The following is a 20,684-nucleotide window of genomic DNA, read 5'->3' as shown; positions in this document are numbered from 1 at the left end:
CTTGAAAACATTTCCACTTATGTAAGAAAGGGAGATGAACGTCAACAGAGTTAGAAGTTGGCCTAAGCGGTATTGCCTCTGCTAGGAGGTTTTGCTTTTTGGCTTAACTGTTACATGGCGCTGTTGTGTTTGTTCTGGGAGATGGGAAAGCTGTTTTATTTATTTTAAGAAGGCAGAAAGCCAGGAACACATAATTGAAAGGAAGTTTCTGTGCTGACATATTATTATTGTAACTAAGATGGTTACAAATAAATTGAAACTTCCTTTTGTTTGAAGTGGTTGATGTGAACTGGAGTTTAATATTTTACACTCGTGAAGTTGCCAAGTGACGAATACTTTCATGATTCCTGTTTTTTAAAAAAAGCCTCTAAATTTACACTCTACTAGTAATGTGTTTCTTTACATAACAGCCTCACAGAATTATACTGTACACGTCACCCCTGTTCTCCAGACTTAGGGGAAACCCATTATCTCCCTGCTCCCTGTCCATATCTTTGAAGGTACTCAGAGGGCTTACGTCTCATATAGTCACCTCTAGTTCCGTGTTCCTGCTTCTGGAATTCTTTTTTTTTAAAAATAAATTTATTTATATATTTTTGGTTACATTGGGTCTTCGTTGTTGGGTCTTCATTGCTGCGTGAGGGTTTTCTCTAGTTGCGGTGAGCAGGGGCTACTCTTTGTTGCAGGGTGCGGACTTCTCATTGCTTTGCCTTCTCTTGCTGCAGAGCTCGGGCTCTAGGCGCACAGGCTTCAGTAGTTGTGGCACACGAGCTCAGTAGTTGTGGCTCGTGGGCTCTAGAGCGCAGGCTCAGTAGTTGTGGCTCACGGGCCTAGTTGCTCCGCGGCATGTGGGATCCTCCCAGACCAGGGCTCGAACCCGTGTCCCCTGCATTGGCAGGTGGATTCTCAACCACTGTGCCACCAGGGGAGTCCCTGGAATTCTTTTTCTTGTCTGCATTTTGTCTCTTGTGGCTTTGTTCTCTTTCCTCTACCCAAAATATGCCCCAAAACATCCCATTTTCCTTGATTTCTCAAAAATACCAGGCAGCTGTCTAGAAGAGGTATTTAAATGGAGAAAGAGGTAGCACAGAGGTGGAGGTTACCTTACATAATAATGGTGCAAAACATTTTAAAATCAGATTTTAGGCACACTAAAATTAAAATATAAAATTCCTTAAAAATTCCTTTAAAATTTAATTAATTCCTTAACCACTTTTACCACTGGAAATAAAATTTAAATTAATTTAATAAAATTTAAATTAATTCCTTTAATTCCTTTAAAATTTAAAATTCCTTAACCACTTTTACCACTGGAAATATTTTGGGGACTGACTTCACTCTTCAATTTCCAGGGTCTCTTGAAATATCACTGATTTCTTTCCACTTCCTTTTTTGCTCACCTCTGGGCCCCTAATCTCCTTCTGCAAGTTGGTTCTTGGAATATCACTCCCTCCAAATTTTGTCCTCTGTTTATCTTGCCCAAATTTCTATCTATCATGCCCTGGGACTATCATTCCATAATTATAATGGCAAATATTTTTTGTTTGTTTTTACTAAAAAGATAATTATTTTCCTGAAAGGAATTTAGTTTTAAAAAAACTTTTGTTTTAGAACAGTTTTAGACCTAAAGAAAAATTGCAAAGATAGTACAGAGAGTTTCCATGTACCTTGCACTCAGTTTCCCTTATTATTAAGATCTTACATTAATATGGTTCCTTTGTCACAATCGATGTGCTGCTATTGATACATGATTATAACTTAAGTACATACTTTATTCAGATTTCCTTAATATTTTCCTAATGTCCCCTTTCTGTTCCAGTATGCCATCCAGGATACCACGTTACATTTAATTGTCATGTGTACTTAGACTCTTCTCAGCTATGATAGTTTCTAAAACTTCATTTTTGATGACCTTGCCAGTTCTGAGAAGTACTGGTCAAGTATTTTGTAGAATGTCCCTCAACTGAGATTGTGTGATGTTTTTCCTCATGATTACACTGGAGTTATGTGTTTTTTGGGGGAAGACCACAAAGGTAAAGCGTGATTTTCATCAACGTGACTTATCAATGTGGATGTTGACCTTGATCACTTGGCTGAGGTAGTGTTTATCGGGTTTCTCCACAGTAAATGTACTCTTTTTCCCCCCTTTTCATATTGTACTCTTTGGAAGGAAGTCACTATGTGTAGCCTACACTTAAGAAGTGGGGAATTATGCCCCACCTCTACATAAATTATTTAGAGTCCTTCTGCATGGTAGATTTGTCTCTTCTCCCTCATTAATTTATTTATTCAATCATTTATTTATATCATTTGGACTCATGGATATTTATTTTATGCTCTGGGTTATAATCCAATGCAACTTTACTTATTTTTTTGCTTAAATTGTTCCATTTTTAGCCATTGGGAGATTTTTCCATTGACTCCTGGGCTCCTGGTTCTCTTTGACATGCTCCTATCATTGTGGGGTTTTTGGTTTTTTATTTGTTTTAGGACTTCCTTACTTTCTGGTATTATGAGATGTTCTGGTACATCTTGTACATTTCCTGCTCCAGCTACAGAATCATTCATTTCTCCAAGGATTCTTAGTTCCTTTTATTGGATAATGGTATTAGAAACCTAGATCTAGATGCTAGGTGTGTTCATTGCTACTGGGTTGTCATGGCTTCTAGGCCCTTTCAGCTGACAGAGCAAGGAAATATATGTGTGTATACTAATACTTGTGTATACTTATATCTATAAATATTTATGTTTGTATCAACCTATATCTGTATTAAGCTAAACCTGAGTTCATACTGATGTCTCCAGCTCTAATCCATTACCACACGGATCATTCTAGTCTTCTCTTCCCACTCTGACGGTGAGAAACCTGGCTCTTGCCATCTGCTGTACATTTACTTAATTGTTCATGTATAGTAGTTTCAGAATTGTTAACCTGTTCCCCCATGGAATGCAACTTTATTAGCTAGAGTGCAATGTTTATGTTCAATTTCTTTTGCCTTTAGTATTAAGCCTCCTCTCACTTCCAAAGATACTTAAGGCTGCACCTTTCTCCCTAACTCCCTTCAGTGAGGTTGTTTCATATATTTGTAATATAGTTAGATTGTTTTTTCACATTCTGAATTCCTTTCTGAGATCCCCTAAATAATTTTCTAAAATTTGCACACATAAAAGTTCATTCATCATGCTTAAAGTTCCACGGGTTTTGACAAATGCATAATCCAAATGATATCCATGAGTACTATCATAAAGGATAATTTTAATGTCCTAAAAAGGTCCTTGTGCTTCACCTATCCATTTCTTGTCCCCTGCCTCTGAACCCTAGGAACCACTGATTTTTTAACATTTTATGCTTTTGCCTTTTCCAGATGTCATATAATTGGTATATAGTATATAAAATTTTCAGACTGACTTTTTTTCCTGAGCAATATAGATTTGACATTAATCTATGTTTTCTTCATGACTTGATAGCTCATTTCTTTTTACTGTTGAGTAATATTCCATTGAATGAGTGTACGTGTATCATTTCCCTTTTCCCCTGAAGAACTTGTTATAATATTTCTTGCATCTCTAGATCTGCTGGAGATGAATTCATTCAGTTTTGTCCATTTGAAGTCTTTATTTCTCCTTCACTTTTGAAGTATAATTCCACTGGATATAGAATTCTAGGTTTTTGGTTTCTTTCTTTCAACACTGAAATATTTCATTCCACTTTTTTCTTGGTTGCCTGATTTCTGATGAGAAGCCCTTTGTAATTCTTAACCTTGTTTCTCTATATAGGTACATTGTTTTTTCTCTTTTGGCTTTTTAAAGATTTTGTCTTTGTCTTTGCTTGTCTGTAGTTTGAATATGATATGCTTATTTTTTAAAAAAAATGTTTTCTGCTTGATGCACTCTGAGCTTCCTATGTTTTGGTCTGATGACTTTCATTATTTTTGGAAAATTTTTATCCTTTAGTAATTTCTTTGGTTCCATTATCTCTTTCTTCTCTCTCTGCCATTACAATTTCACAAATATTACCCTTTTGAAATTGTCCCATATGTCTCAAATGTTCTGTTCTGGTTTTTCATTCTTTTACCTCTTTGAATTTCAGTTTAGGGAGTTTCTATTGACCTGTATTCAAGCTCATTCTTTTCCTGGCTGTGTTAAGTCTGTTGATATGCCCTTTGAAGGCATTCTTCATTTCTATTACAGTGTTTTTGATTTCTAGCCTTTAAAAAATTCTTTCTTAGAGTTTCCATCTCCCTACTTATATTACCGACCCTTGCATGTTGTCTGCTTTTATTTTTCCCATTATAGCTCTTAATATATTGTTCATAGTTGCTTTAAATTTCTGGTCTGATAATTTTAACATTTGTGTCATATTTGAGTCTGTTCCTGATAATTGTTTTCTCTCTTTAGACTGTGTTTTTCTTGCTATTTGTCATGTCTTGTAATTTTTTGTTGAAAGCTGAACATGTTATATTGGGCAATAGGAACTGAAATAAATAGGCCTTCAGTGTGAGGATTTATATTAACCTGGCTAAGATTAGGGCTGTTTTTAATATTTGCCATAGCAACATGTACCAGAAGCTTTGAATTCCTCTGGTATTCTGGTTTTTGTCTCCACACTTGATTTAGGGCTTCCCTAACTGCTGCTTCTCATAAAAAGTGTGTTGTTCAGCCATGCCTCTGGGAGACCAACCATAGACTTGAAGGCAAGTTGATTATATTGTACTTCTTTCATCCTGGAAGGAGAGCAATTACATATTTACTGTAATTGACACATAGTCCAGGTATTGTTTTGTCTTTCCTACCTATAGTGTGTCAGCCAGCACCACTCCATGCGGGCTTAGGGAGTGTTTAATACACTGAAATAGCAGCTAATAAAATACTGCATTGGATTAATGGGCGCACTTTACAGCAAAGAAGAGGTGGCAGTGGGCACATGACCATGGGGCCATTGGCTCTTTCATATTCTGTACCATTCAGAAGCTGCTGGCCTGATGGAGTGTTGCAATGACCTTTGAAGGGGCAGCTGTGGTGACAGCTTAGAGATGATGCCTTGCAAAGATGAAGTGTTATCCTCCAGGATATCCTGGATGTCCTCCAAAGTTCACTGATACACACCCTGCACTAATTATTATTATATAGTGCTGTACTCTCAGTCAGTAGAATACGTGAGAAGCAAGGGGTAGAAGTAGGAATTTCCCTGTTTACCATCACTCCCAGTAATCCATTTGGTAAATTTATGCTTTTACAGGGCTAGAGTTCCTGGATGTCACACAGGGAACAATTTCTCAGCAAGTCCCTTTAAATGTTATGCTTCAGTTAACTCTGGCCACTTTAGGCTTCTCATACCAGGAGACAAGCAGCAAAAAAGAGACACCATCCTGGTAGGGACGATTAACTCCTGGAAGTGGTAGGACTGTTAATGGTGACATCAGGGAAAAATAAATTTAGCATCCAGATAAACCACTAGGTTTCCTCTTGATACTCTCCTGCCTAAGTTGATAGTAAATGTACAAGTGAAATAGCCATGGTCTGAGAAGGAGGTCATGGTAATCAGTGGCTCAGACATATTAAGAATGCAAGTCTGGGTCACCCACAAGTTAAGCTACCTAGACTAACAGAGATGCTAGCTGAGTAGAGGGAATTTAGAATGAGAAATAGAGGAGCGTAATGATAAGAATCAACTGTGGTCCAGAGACCACATGCAGTAGTGGAAGCTAGAGTCTGTCCCACAACCCTTCATGCTGAAAGTTCTTCCAAGAGAAAAGACTAACCAGAATTCTGGAAGAGCTCTTCCCAGGTGAGGTAAATTTATTACATGAAGCAAATGGATTCAAGCAGCACAAGATGTGGATTGTAGCAGATGCTGTGTTATGTTGTGCAGATTATACCCTGAGAAATGAGACTCTCATCTCTCCAGCTGCCAGGGGTGCTGACATCACACAGCTGAGTCCAACCCTAAGACTAGCCATTGGAGAGAGAAAGCCAACCCACCCAAGATTACACCTCCACCTCAGGAGCAACCCGCATCCCATGGCTGATCAACGTAGACAGTATAAAGCCCTTTCCCCTCTCCTCTGTGAGAGACATCTCATATGGGTCACCCCAGCTTCAGAGTTCCTTGTGAAGTTGTCTCAGGCATCTGTGGCAGCTGAGTTGCGCTTCTTCTTTCCCAGCTGTCCAATCCTGTTTCCCTCATTCCTTTGCAGGCAGTGTTCTGTGGATCACTCCCCAGTAAATCACCTGCATATCAATCTCCATCTCTGGGTCTGTTTCCCAGGAAACCCAATCTTTGACACACAACGAGGGGACCTGAGAATATATAAAGATATTTCAGCTTATCTTAATCTTTTCCTTCATGAATGAGCTTAAATCTCAGATGGTAGGAATGGTGGGTTGAAGGATAGAAAATAAAGATGATATAGGGAAATGACCAAAGTATTGGAACCTGTGGTAAGAATGAGACAAAATAAGAGGATATTAATCAAAAATGGGCCTAACGGTACTGAGTCTAGAAAAACAGATAAAATATGATGGAGATCATCCAGGGAATTATTGAAGGGATTGAAAGAGAGTAATAGTGAGGTGCTGTACAGACCAGATTGTTAAAGAAAGAAATTTCTGGGTTAACTTTACACCAAAACTGAACACACAAGTGATATCAGCCTGCAGTGTCTTCCTCTGAGGACTGTCTGCCTATTTTTGCTGTATGAAGGATTCTAAAGGGTCAAATGGGAAGTCTCTGTCCCATCTTACCAAGTGGGGGTGTGTGCGGAAAGGGTAGGTCAGCTGGTCGGGTAGTGAGTAGGTGGTGTTTTGAGAGTTTCTGTTTTGTTTGTAGACATTGGGGTGATTTAATCCTTGCTAATATCCTACTTTCTTGGAGTGGGGTGAAAAGATGGCCTGTCAAAGTGTCAGGGTCATGCTATCCATCCTAATAGAGCCAAAACTCCTTGGAAAATTCAGCAGTGCTCTTCTCTGGCACTTGACACTTCAAATGATGGATAGTTTTCCCCACCTTTTCAATTTCACTGTCATTGTCATCAGTTTCTCCTGATCATAGAGTCTTTGTCTGATAACTCAATGGGCTAATAGAAAATGAGATTTATCACATGGGTGTGTTGTGTACTATTCAGCTCGACTGTAACCTTCGGAGAGCAGGAATCATGTCTGTTTTGTTCATTGCTGGTTGTCCAGCCCTGTGCCAGACCTTGGCTATGAGTAAGTGCTCAATAAATTCATTGTAGCACAGTGAATTTTGGGCAAGTCATTTAATGTCTAAGATCTTCTGTTTCCACATCTATTGGAGTGGGAAGAAAAGACTCATTTTACTTTCTTCATTATCTATGTGCAGCATTTTAATATTTAAAAGAAACAACCACCTGTAAAATCAATTCTTTTATAAAAAGCCCTGAATCAAACCATTTAGATTTGAAAGGGAACATGTAGCCCACTCTCACATGTGGTGCAGAAATACTTTCTGTTGTATTCCTGACAAAGTTATTCAGCTTCTACTTAATACATTGTTCCAGTGACTGGCAACCCAGTCTGCCCTAATGAGCTCCACTGTCAGAGAATTCTAGAGCAGTGATACACGAGATGTGGTCCTAGGACCAGCAGCACCAGCACAACCTGGGATCTCATTAGAAATGAAGAATCTTGGGCCCTACACCAGGCCTGAGTCAGAATCTGCATTTAACAGGATCACCTGGTGATTCATCTGCACATTAAAATTTGAAAAGTATTGCCCCAGAGTTTTTGTTTATAATATCGATCTGAAAGTTTATTCTTTATAGTCTCCACTCATTAGTCTCAAGTTAGTTTCTCTTAACTTTATATAAATTCAGTCTATTCCTTATTCCACATGACAGCTGTTCAAATATTTGAAGGCAGAATCCAAATTGTTCTTGGGCTGGACTCTTCTCAGATTGTGAAGGCTGGAACCCTTCCTGTCCTGAGCTTTCCCATAGTACCTTTGTCCTGCAGGATTGTTTTAACAAGACTATCAGTCTGTAACTGAAGCATTTATGAAAGGAAAGGCAGGCTACCTCATCCCTTTGCCTTCAAGATTGGCGGAATGCAATGAACAAGAAAGAACATTTGAGCTGATTGTTTATACACTCAAGCTTCAGGGCATATAAACAGGATGAAACCACTTATCTCACCCTATCTCACCCGTACTGATTGTTTCCTACAGATTGTGGCATTTTCCTAAATTTACTATCTTTTCAGGGACAGTTGTTCGAGTTCAGTCTTCTCTTTTCTAAACTAAGAACACCGTGTTTATTTAACTACCTCTTGTATAGCAGGATTGGAATGGAAACTTTTTGAGAGAAGGGATAAAGTCTTACTCATATTTATATTTTAAATTTCAAGTTAGATCAGTGCACTTAGCACATAATATGCTATTAATAAATATTTTTTGAATACACAAATGAATTAATGAATAGGGGAATAAATGTAGTCGTAGGCCTTTGTTACCATCTTTCTAAAACATGTTAGTGTCTTATGGCCGTGAAAAAATGTGGCATCATGAATTGGGCAGAATACTCCAGTGTGTTGCATGATTATTTTAAAGTAGTGGTATTATTAATTCCCCTAATTTAGACTTTATGTTGTGATGAGCTCAGCCTAATAATGACAAGAGAGAATAGCTTGTTTAGAAAGCCCTAACAGACCTCTACAAAGTTGATTTAGCTTATCAACAAGGTGAAATTTGCTTTAAAGGGCATTTTTAGAGTTTTTTCCTTTTGGATCTGAGGGGGCTTTCCAAGATTAGGAATGCTCTTCTGGCTAAATAAACTGCTGAGATATTTCCCCTTACCTCCTTCCCATCATTCTTTGCTTCCTGATTCCTCTGTCTGAAACCACTTCCTTCACCTGAAATCACTTCTTCATTAAGTATTAATTATGAAAAGAAACTGTGGGGAGAGTAGTAAGTGCAAAGCAGATGGGTAAACATAATGGTCCAAGAAAGGTGATGATGAAATATGACATTTTCTGGTGTTGGAAAGGGTAGAGACAGAGGAATGGGAAACAGACTGGCTCCTTTGCCATGGCAACAATAAGTGCATTTATTATATAAACAGAAGGAGGAAAGGCCATTATTTGGTCCCTATGCTTTTCTTTCCTAATCCTGTGGTTCTCCGGTTTTTGGTTTAGTTTAGATTCTCAAAAGATGGCAGCCAGTTACCTTGCAATGACATTGATCATTTCCTTAAATGCCCAAGATGTGCAGGTATACACTTGACTTTAATATTTTACTATTAAAAATAAATAAGGATTTCTTTAAAAGCTCATCAAAGAATAGCTTGTGTCCTATGTTGTCAAGCACAGAAGAGTGCCCTCTTTAAAAGTTTGTATCTTTATTTTGATACAATAAACTTACAAGCAGGAATCAAGGTACATTTTTCTTTCCAATTCAACATCATTAGAAAATTGTCTGATTCATTCATGTATGTCTCAAGGTTAAATGGTCATCAGTGAGTGTGTGACAGAGAAACACTAAGTGATTCTAGTTTAAAAGGAAAACCAATGTGCATTGAGTAGCTGCACTTGATAGATAGTTCAAAAAGGTACTTTCCTTTGCTATGTCAATATGCACCTGATGCTCTCTGGTACCAGTGGGAAAAGGAAAGCTATTAAATGTTTATGATAGTGAAACACTGTATTCTAGGAGATAGGATAAATGGCGGGGGCTGGGGGGGTATACAGCAAACCAACTGCAATCCAAGAATACAGTATGTTTCCCAAAGAGAATTGGCATGTTTTCACAATATTCTTCCCTTTCTAGAAGGGGCTGTGCAAAATTGAAAAATGTAATAAGTTTTCTGAATAATCCAAAATTTGCAACATGAGCTATAAGATAGATTGGGGTAAGTTTCTTACACAGCTAAATATAGTACTACCATATGATCCAGAAACTGATTCCTAGGGATTTACCCAGCTAATTTGAAAATTTATGTCCACACAAAAACGTGCCTGTGAAAGTTTACAGCAGTTCTACTCATAATCATCAAAGCCTGGAAATAACCAAGATGTCCTCCAATAGGTAAATGGGTAAACCAACTGGTACATACATACAATGAGGTACTATTTGGCAATAAAAAGAATGAGCTATCAAGTCACACAAGATATGGATGAATGGTAACTGTATATTTCTAGGTGAAAGAAACCAGTCTGAAAGGGTTACATACTCCATGACTTTATATTCTGGAAAGGCAAAATTATATATAGACAATAAATAGATCAGTTATTACTGGAGTTTTGGGAGGAGGGAAGGTTGAATAGGTGAAGTACAGAGAATAATGGTGGTGAAATCATTCTGTATGATACTGTAATTGCGGTACCTGACACAATGCATTTGTCAAAACTCATAGAACTCTACAGCACAAAGAGTGAGCCTTACTGTATGCAAATTTAAAAAAATATTTAGGAGGTCGAGGGATCTCAGGATGGAATACAGACCATGACAAAATAATCTAACTATGTTATAAAAGTATGAATAAAACCTCAGTGTAAGGGGGTTAGGGGAAAAGTTGGCTGACCTAAAAAACTTTGGAAAAGAGTGGAGTAAAAAAAACAATTGTGCATAAGCACTGTACTCCAGTTGATAAAGTCTTCCATGGGGGAATGGGTTGACAATTCTGAAACTACTATGGTTGTATAATGGAATTAAAAAATTAAGTAAATGGATGTCAGCTAGTAGGAGCCAGGTTTCTTACTGTTGGAGTGAGAGTTTATAGGCAAGCAAGGGGAGGAGAAAGGAATGATCCCTGTGAATATGGCTTAGATTTGGAGACATAAGTATGAATTCATGGTTACCTTACCATAGATACAGATGTTTACATATACATGTGGGGATTTTATATGTATGGATTAGCTATATGCACATATATTTTATTTTTTTGTTCTGTCAGCTGAAAGGGCCTAGAAGCAAGGTCACATGTATCACCCATATATTTGATTCTAATACTATTCTCCAATAAAAGGAACGAGGAATCCTTGGAGAAATGGCTGATTATAAGGAAATATACAAGATGAGCCAGGAGCATCTTAGAGTGCCAGAATGTGTAGACATACCAACAAAAAATATACCAATATTAATCGGGCATATCAAGGGAGACAAGAGCCAATAGAAGGAATTCCTAATGGCCAAAGTTGGAACGATTTGAGTAATAAAATAAATTAAGTAGTATTGGATTATAATCCAGAATATTAAATAAATATCCACGAGTCCATGCTAATATAAATAAATGATTAACTAAATAATTGTGAGAGAATAGATAAATCTCCCATGCAGAATTCCAAATAATTTGTGTAGATCCTCTGTCCTTAAGGAGGTGGAACAAAGCTCCCTTAAGAACAAAGTTCTTAAGTGTGGGTTATGCATATTGACTTCCTCCCTAAAAATGCAGTATGGAAAGGGGGAAAAAGAGAAACTTTATAGTGGAGAAAGCTGATCAACACTATGTCAACCAGGTGCTCAGGATGGTAATGTCATGTTGGTAGTATGTACTCCTGATATGATGTGATGAGAATAGCCCTTTACCTGTGATCTTCCCACGTAACCTATAACCATGGTCTAAGCATGAGAAAAACATTAGACAGATCTAAGCATGAGAAAAACATTAAACAGAGGGATATTGTACAAAATAACTGACAAGTATTCCTCAGTACTGTCAAGGCCATCAAAAACAAGAAAATTTTGAGAATTCATCTCAGCCAAGAGGAGTTTACAGAGATGTGGTGACTAATTATAATATCGTACCCTGGGTGGAATCCTGGAACAAAAGAAAAACATGAATTAAATACTAATGAAATCTGAATGAAGTATGGACTTTAGTTAAAATTGTCTATCAATATTCGTTCATTGATTGTGACAAATGCATCATACTAATGTAAGATGTGAATAACAGGGAAGTCTGGGTATGAGGTATATGGGAACTCTACTATCTTTACAACTTTTCTTTAAAATCTAAAACTGAAATAGAACAATTATTTAAAAATTCCTATTCCAAGTTTCACCCCATAGTGTTAAATCAGAATGTCTGGGGTGTGAACTAGGCATCAGTATTTTATTTTTTAAGATCCCAAGTGATAACAACGTGTAGCATAGTTTGGGAACCTCTGGGGTAGAAGTCTCTGAGGCATAGAGGCTGTATTTTGGCATTCCTTAATTTGCTTAAAATGTTCCAAACGAAATAAAAGTGTTGAGTGTTGCTTCTATTTTATACCTACGTGAAATTGAATTTTTAATAATGAGTGTGGTAAAAATAAAGTACTGGAACAAGTTGCCCATTTGAGCACCACTTGATGTCACACTATTGACTATGGAGCCACTAATTGACAAATGTATCAAGCATATAATTACAAACAATATTATATCTTAAAATAAAATTTCTCTTGTAATTTTCCTGCAATTGAAGTGAAAAAAGAAATTCACATGTATACCCTTTCCTCTGTCTGGTCCCATTCCCCCTCACCAGAGTATATCATTATGTTCTAGTGGACCCATTTCCCACCCTTTTTTGACTTGTTCTGTGCTCCCTGAGGCTGACTCTATCAGTTGCAATATGCAGGGTCCCTTGCCCTCTGATTTCCAGTTGGGTTCATGCAGGATGGAGGAGACGGATAGGTTATCGTGAGCCCCACTCTTTCCCTTCCTCATCATGGTTCTGGCAGTGGCTGCGTTTGTCCTAAGTCCAGTTTCTGTCATCTCCAGCTCTCACTTGGCTCCGGAGACACTGTCCTCTTTCTTCAGCCCTTCAGGCCCCAAGGAAGTAATGGCTTCCTGCTGTGGCTAGTCTCTGGGTAACTCATCATCTTTTGTTGGCTTTTTAAAAATTTTTGCCTGCACCTCAGTAAATAGTCTCTTCACTGAAATATTTTTAGTTTAACCCTTAGAAGGTGCCATCTGTTCCCTGTCAGAATTATGATGGAAACAGTGCATAGTTGTCTACTCTTTGTACTTGGAAATGATGACCACTGCCCCTTTTTTTAAAAAGTTGGTATAATGTCCTGCATACTACTTTGGCCTTAAAATGTCCTTTATTTTGTGAAGGGATGCGAGTAGGAGAGAACATTATTTTCCCTAAATCTTTACTTGGCAAAGAAAAAGTTGGCAAACCTATGCTGGTTCACCACACATTTTTGAAATTTCACTTTTGAAATCCAGAGTCTGGGAACCATTGATCTAAATGAGTATTTGACTTTGAAACATTCAGGGAATTCAGCTGTAACTCATCTTACCACAAGAATCTACAAATCTAGTGAAAGTTGCCAATGTGAAAGTTGTCATGGCAGGCACTCAAGTTACTGGGGTTCTGTTGTTTGCATAACTGATTGTCCCACTCCTGATAAAGAGGGAAACAGTATCAGGGGAAAATAGAAGGAACTATAAAAATTGAAGTGGTTATCTTCTGCATCTTTCAGTATCGCATGTCATTGGATATCTGATTGGGGAAGGGATAGAGGAAGAAGATATGGGTGCATCTGGAAGTTTTTGCAAGAAGTTGAAAATACTCTTCCATCAATTGTGGAGCTTTGGTGATAGTGACTTAGAACTTCTATCTTCACAGATCCAGAAATATTTGTATTTGTTTTATTATAAATAGTTACAGAGGCTCATTTATAAACGACTCCATCACTAAGCAACACGCATTGGACATTTGTGTTTATTGGTGTTTCAAATGGAGTATGTTTCATGATGTCAAGTACAGCCAGTATACAACTGAAACACAATCTTTGAAGTGCCCTGTGCTTGGGCTAGGTAGAGGAACATAGGGTATATATTTATCACAGTTCAGTCTGCTTGACTTTAAAATTATTCTATGTTGGGAATGTGATATCCTTCTTTGTTGTGTTTTATCACATTTAATTTGGACTGCGAAGGCATTAACATGTGATTGGGGTTTTGTTTGCTTGTTTGTTTTCACCCATTTAAAACATTCTTTTGTTTTTATTCTCATTACTTTCTCTTTTTATCATTTAACATAAGAAAAGACACAAAGCAACTTTTAAAATTCATTCTTTGCTTTATATACTTTTTTTAAAAATACATCTTTATTGGAGTATAATTGCTTCACAGTGCTGTGTTAGTTTCTGTTGTACAACAAGGTGAATCAGCCATATGCATACATATATCCCCATATCCCCTCCCTCTTGAGCCTCCCTCCCACCCTCCCTATCCCACCCCTCTAGGTCTTTGCAAAGCATCGAGCTGATCTCCCTGTGCTATGCGGCTGCTTCCCACTGCTTTATATACTTTTAAAAGGGAGCTTTAGAAGGGCTTTGTCATAGAGAAGAATTTTTTTTTTTCCACACAGTTAAAATCCAAACACAATCTATTGTTCACATAACGTGAAAGAAGAATTGGTAAATTCAAGGATTTTCTTTCTCTTTACATTTCTACCACTGAAATAAATGAATAGAAACTTTAAACCTTGATATATTTCCTCCTTTATCTGGTGGCAAAGACCAATAGATGCAAAGCCTGGGAATGTCAGTAACTATGTTTCCTACCTTGTAGAGAGATTTAGTCAGTAAGAGGGAATGAAGCCCACCCCTGTTGGGAAGCAGAGATAAGACATGGAGAAATTACTGGTGGTTTTAGGGTTCTTGAAAACCAGCTACGTGTCTGCTCTTTCTATTATTTGACTGTTCGATTCTACCTGATTCCATGAAATAAAAATTCCCCTTCTTGGCTAAGCTATTATGTTGGATTAGCTAATTTAGATTGAATTAGTGTAAGTAAAAAGAGAGACTTAAGGAAAGATCCTGAGGAAGTTCACAGAATTAAAAGAAAAGTTGATCAGTGAGGCTTCAAGAAGACAGGAGCTGGCACTCATGGTGGGGACCCAGTGCCTAGGGCCAGGAGTTAGGTACCATCAAGACTCACTTTTCCCTCATGTGGCCTCTGTGGAGGAGTAGTTTGATATATTACCTGCCATGTTTTTTCCCAGGTATTTACCCCTTAGCCGTCTTCCATTCATGGGCATTTTTGTGTCCATTGCCACAGAAGGAGATGTTATAGCAGGCTGTGTTTGAGTCTCAGAAACACCGGCCAAGAGCCAATTGAAGCTCTGAACACTAAGAGAGCTTTCCCAAGTTAGGGGGAAAAGAAGAACACTAAGAGGGAAGCAGGGAGAGCTAAGTCGGTGTACCCCTGAGAAAGAGGCCCTGCACCCCATAGATGACTCCATCACTAAGCAACACACAATGACAATTTGTGTTTATTGGTATTTTAGATCAAATATGTTTCATCCTATCAAGTATGGCCAATCTATAATTGAAACAAAAATTTTGAAGTAACCTATGAAGTTTATATCAGAGGATTGAACCCTAAGGGAGAGCAGTAACAGACACTCCCAATGAATCTAGGGGGACTCCAAGAACCGAGGAATCACAGAGTAGGAAGAGCCATTGCCCTTTAACCTAGATAGAGCTAGGGGTGGAGAGAAAGCCGTAGGGCTCTTGGCAACTTGGGGCAGCATGGGGTAGTACGTAGGAATCGCTGTGTGATGAAGGCAGTCAAATCTAAAGCAGCCTCATAGAGTTCCAACTTGACTCACTTAAGGTATAGGAGCAGTAGAATAATTCCTGAGCGTAGCATAGATAATGGTTCTGGGCCTTGTAAAGCCTCAGCAAGGTGCCTATAGCCCAGAGTGGTATTTGGTGAACACCTCTTAGTGTACTTCAGAAAGGCTTCAGGGGCAAGCAAGGAGAGTCATTGATCCTGAAGTGACCTTTGGCATGGACCCATGTAGATCAACACCTGAAAAACAGACAGGATGACGATTCAACAGATGCCAAATTCAACAGATGACAAAGATCAGGACCTTTGCTTATCCTGGGTCCTGTTTTCCTTCCCCTCCAATTGTCCCCTGCTTAGAAGTTAAGAAAAGGAAATAGGACCCGGAATTTATTGGGGTTTAGCTTCTATTAGTTGGTAAAACAGGACTTCACTGAAGAAATTAAGCTCACTGGCATAAAAATAATTGACACACTTTCTCAACACCTGCTTATGTGGCTTCAAATTCAAATTCTGTCTTCTACTGTAGACTCTGTTCATTCATGTGGCAGAGAGCCTGGCTGCTGGCAGCTGCAGCTCACAACCACACAGATTCACCATCTGAGGGGAAAAAGCTCTCGAACACCCCTTTGACTCCCACCCCCTGGAACCCCCAGCCCAGCTCCTGTTGGCAAAGCCTTAGAGAGCAACCTTGACTGGCCTTTCTCTAGTCATGTTCCCACCCCACTGACCAACTACAGAGCCAGGCGTGTAAGAGTCTATGATAGATCCAGCTCGGATGACGTGCTACGTAGCCTCTGAAGCCAGGATGCTATAACTGGCAGCCCCAACTAGATGCACGTGCCTGGAGTCGGAGAACAGCAGTTCCTCTGCCAAAAGGAAATACGTTGACCAGAAGAAGAGGAGGGGAGCTTGCTGATAAAATAGTAAGTGTCCTCTATAATCTGTTTGTATTGGGTATCTCTCTGGTAGGACCAGGCTAATAAAGATTTCCTTACTGTTACATTGATACGATCAAGGCAAGTAACTAAAATAATGAACAGGATACTATGTCTTTTACAACCTAGTAGCTCAGAACTAGAATCTGGGCTCTGAAAAAAACAAACAAAAAACCCCACAACACTTAGTCTTTTTCATTGTAAATGTGTAAACTTTGCAACAGCTTAACTATGAGACTTGGTTTATAGGCCAGCGAATACCCAGGTACCGTTTGCTCTTAAATCCCATTATACTCCTGCAGAGGACAAAGTGCTTTGTGCTATGTGAAAATTGGCCTATAGAATGTGAGTGCCAGTCATCAGGATTACCAGCTATATTGATCACTTTCCTTTAAGGTCCATAGGGACTTAAACTGAAACACAATTCTATGAAAACGTCATTTAGCTGCGTGATTCTGAAATGATTCCAGCCAACTGTTCATTCATAGCAGTCTCCCTCGGGCAACTGTCGAGGAGTAATTTCTCCACGTTTATTCTCTTAACTTTACTTCTTATTGTATTCTTTTAGATGCAAGGAAATAATTACTTTGGCTTAAGCATAAAATTTGGAGAACTTTGTAATTTCTCTTACACCCTGATGCCCACTTCTGGTAAAGAGATAAATAGATAATAAATATGAAGATATAGCATGAAATACTGAAAAAATGTAAAAGATAAATTCCTTGAGGAAAAGTCATATTTTAGTCCAGGTTCTGGTACTAATTTAAAGCTTGGCGTGAAATAAGTTTTATTCTTGGTAGTAAATTGTAAACAAATCCTCCAATTGATTTGCCTTTCAACTCATAATAGCTTTTAGGTCACAGTTGAAATAGCTGCTGTGAAACTATTGGGTGTTTAGATAGGTGCAAGGATGTATTGTACAGCACAAGGAATATAGCCAATATTTTGTAATAACTGTAAATGTAGAGTAAACTTTAAAAACTGTATAAAAATTTAAAAAATAAAAATAAATAGCTGCTGTGAGTTTTATTGGTGTTATATAGCTTTTTAGGTAGTCGGGGGTAATAAAATTCTCCCTTATTTATGCTGGTAGCATTTTAAAGAGCAAAAAAAACCCCAAAAAAACAAAAATGTTCCAATAGATTAGGAGCCTAAAGGAGTTACAGATTGGGTCTGCTAGCCAGTGAACAGCACCTGACAGGAACTGGGCTATCCCAGGCCTTAAGGGTCATCTGAATGGCTCTAGTTCTCAGGAATAGTTTTCAAAGAACACATGATCTTACATTTCCTCTGATCATATTATCCTTTTAGATAACTTGGAAAGGTACAAATAACTAAGAAAACAATCTCCTAAATTAGGTAATCTAAAGATAGCCACTGGAAACATTTCGGTGTATTTCTTGTCTTTTTTCCTATGCATATATAGTTTAAAATCCATTGGGATTATGTTACATATATAATTCCTATAATATATATGCTTTGGAAATTTAGAATAAAAATCTCCCTTTGGTATGTGACTTTTAAACAGTGCAATAGGTCAATAATCATTGTAAAGTACTTATAAAAAAACATTTTTGTTTTTGTTCCTTTTAATTATGCAAATGAAAAACTACAAGATTTGCTTCTTATACTTCAGTCCAATGCATATTAATTGAGCAATTTCTACATCCAAGATAATGTGAAAAACACTTTGGGAGATTAAAAACAGAACAAAACATTTATAAGACACAACTTTTGCCCTCAATGCATTTTATATAGATATATGCACAACTAACCATTAGATGAATCAGAGAGTGTTTCTTTATCAAATAGAGACTAAATAAATTTCCAAATGATCACAGGCCATAGATAGAAGAGCTCCAGTTTGGGAGATTACAAAGATGGGTCAGTTGAGTTGGATCTTGGTATATGGCTAGGATTTCAACCCACAGATGATGGTGATGGGTAATGGTTGAAGGAAGGGTGATGTGGAATGAAGGAAACACATTCAGGATGGAATAGCATGAACAAAAGCAAGAAGTGAAAAAAAATGAGTTGACCTCTGTAGTAGAAGAAAACACTGGTAAAGTAAATCTCAGACGATACACTAAAAACAAATTTGAATGCCAGAATGATTTTATATGTATGTTTTTTCTGTAGGCAGTGTAGAACCACAGATACTTTTGAAAAGGGGCATAAAATGATCAGGGCTATACCTTAAGAATATTACATGGGACATAAAATTCCTAGAAGGTATGATATGTCATTTGTGTGTAGGTTGGTGTTTGTATAATGGTTTTCTAAATACCCTTTTAATTTTTTATTATAAATTGATATGTTTTTTCTTTCTATACCCCAAAAAACCTTTTTAGAACTACTTAAAAGAGCATAAGAATTGCCTAAAATATTTTAATGTCTAAACTTCCTTGTCATTAGTATTTGTTTTTATAATTTGCAACTTAGCAATGAAGTGTTCATTTTTTCTGTATATATTTATTCCCTTTGTCTCTCTTTCATGAAATGCTTCATTCACTCAAAAAGCATTTATGGACAACTATATGAATAGAATACTGTGTTACATAATGAGTATTACAGGAACTATGTGCCCTGGATAATTTGGGATAAATTCTGGGCCTGAAGATAGCATTTTAGTAAGGGGAATTTTGAATATCATTCATTTAAGGAAAATGCTAGCACTTGAGATAACCAAACCTTATTAGTTGATACTAATTATCCTGGTTATTAAATATTTGGAAATTTAGATTCTCTTATTTGTTCTTTAATTTCCTTTCTAAATTTTTAAAGTGTTTTCTTTCATTGCTTGTTAACCACTTATGATGCATACACATCATAAGCTGTCAAATTACTTAGTGGTTCTTTGAATGCTTAACTGAACTTGTTAAAGTCAAAGCCTGTGTATGTATGTTTAAACAATCTGCATCAATTAATTTTCTTGTTTTAGGTTTACTGATTTACCCCAACTGGATGGAAAATAAGACAGATAGATAGATAGATAGACCTAGATACAATGAAGAACAGATGCTGGCAAAGTAAGTACAGCAATCGTCACCTTTAGAGGGAAAAAATTGTTCATGCTTTGTGATTCAACTGTACTGTGGGTGGTAGGTAACATTTAAAATATGTAACATCATTTATACACAAAAACTTCTACATGTATATACTCTGAAGTTGCAGCTCCAAATCATATTTTATTTGGTGTGCTGGGGGCCTTAATTACCATCACTCTAGTCTAACCTCTTTCCCACCCAATGTTGTCTTACAATATTTCTGATGGACAGTCTATTAGTCCCTATTTAAAAATATCTAGTGATGAAGGGCTTAATGTCTCACCAGGTTGAGGGGCCACTAGGAGTTGGTGCCCAAGCCTCTCTTATTTTCTCCCCAGGTGGTACTGGAACCTCTCCTTGCCCTCAGCCTGGGCCTTCCCCAGTGGTGTTAAAGATAAGCATGATTCCTTTATCTTCAGCTCTTTTCAGAGGCATCCTGCCCACAGTGCCCAGTCCTCAAGGGGCTCCAGTCAGGTGGCCAAGACTATCACTCATGCAGTTCATGGGGAACCAAAAACCAGCACTAAAATAAAGCTGAATGGTGGAAAAAAATTTTTTTTGAATGCTTGATGTTTTTATCATTCCTTTCATTATCATCCTGTTAAGTTCAGTTTACAACTGAAAAGAGAAAGATAAATATATATTATGCAGTTAACTTACTGAGCATTATCTACAGAATACGTGTGTACCTGTATCTCACATAAGAAAAATGTGATTTCTCAGTATTCATATGACAATTGTCCCATGTAGGAATAATAGTCAACATAAGTACAACTCTATTTTCAGGCCAATCATGCATATTTAGATCACAGCACTCATGGAACATTGCCTCTTAATCCCTAAATTTGCAGTCATAATGTTTTCAGAAATAAATATCATGAAATTGATAAGCTAAAATAAATTCTTAAGACAAATAGCTATGAAACCTGGACAGAAGTCTCCTTAGTTTCTCATCTTCTATAAACAGCTTCACCAATCACTAGGAAAATCAGCCTAGAGATAAACATAATAAACCACATTTCCCATCCATTCTTGAAGTTGATCTTTCTTGAGATGTGATCAAACAGTACCTCTTGCTGAAGACAGAAAGAAGGCCGGACCCTGATACTCAAGCTTTGATTCTGGATCAGTTTGTTGGCCTGGACTCACCAGGAAGCCCATTTCACTTCTAATGGCTAT

General features: G+C 37.6%; 2 protein-coding genes across 4 annotated transcripts in view; both read left to right on the top strand.

The window, feature by feature from the left end:
* LEPROT (leptin receptor overlapping transcript) overlaps positions 1-20,684 on the top strand; it is a 315,620-nt gene that overhangs the window by 54,954 nt on the left and 239,982 nt on the right. The gene's annotated exons all lie outside the window — the stretch shown is intronic.
* LEPR (leptin receptor) overlaps positions 1,291-20,684 on the top strand; it is a 125,945-nt gene continuing 106,551 nt past the window's right edge. For 2 of the 3 annotated variants that reach the window (XM_082356532.1, XM_082356531.1), the window contains exon 1: positions 1,291-19,487. The gene's annotated coding sequence lies outside the window, so the exon portion shown is untranslated. The remainder of the gene's footprint in view (positions 19,488-20,684) is intronic. The other variant, XM_082356529.1, reaches the window with a different exon arrangement.

The sequence above is a fragment of the Balaenoptera borealis genome (assembly GCF_965194805.1).
Source record: "Balaenoptera borealis genome assembly, chromosome: 1".
Taxonomy (NCBI): Eukaryota; Metazoa; Chordata; class Mammalia; order Artiodactyla; family Balaenopteridae; genus Balaenoptera; species Balaenoptera borealis.
The sequence above is the reverse complement of the archived record's forward strand: the minus strand, read 5'-3'. Positions and strand labels throughout refer to the sequence as shown.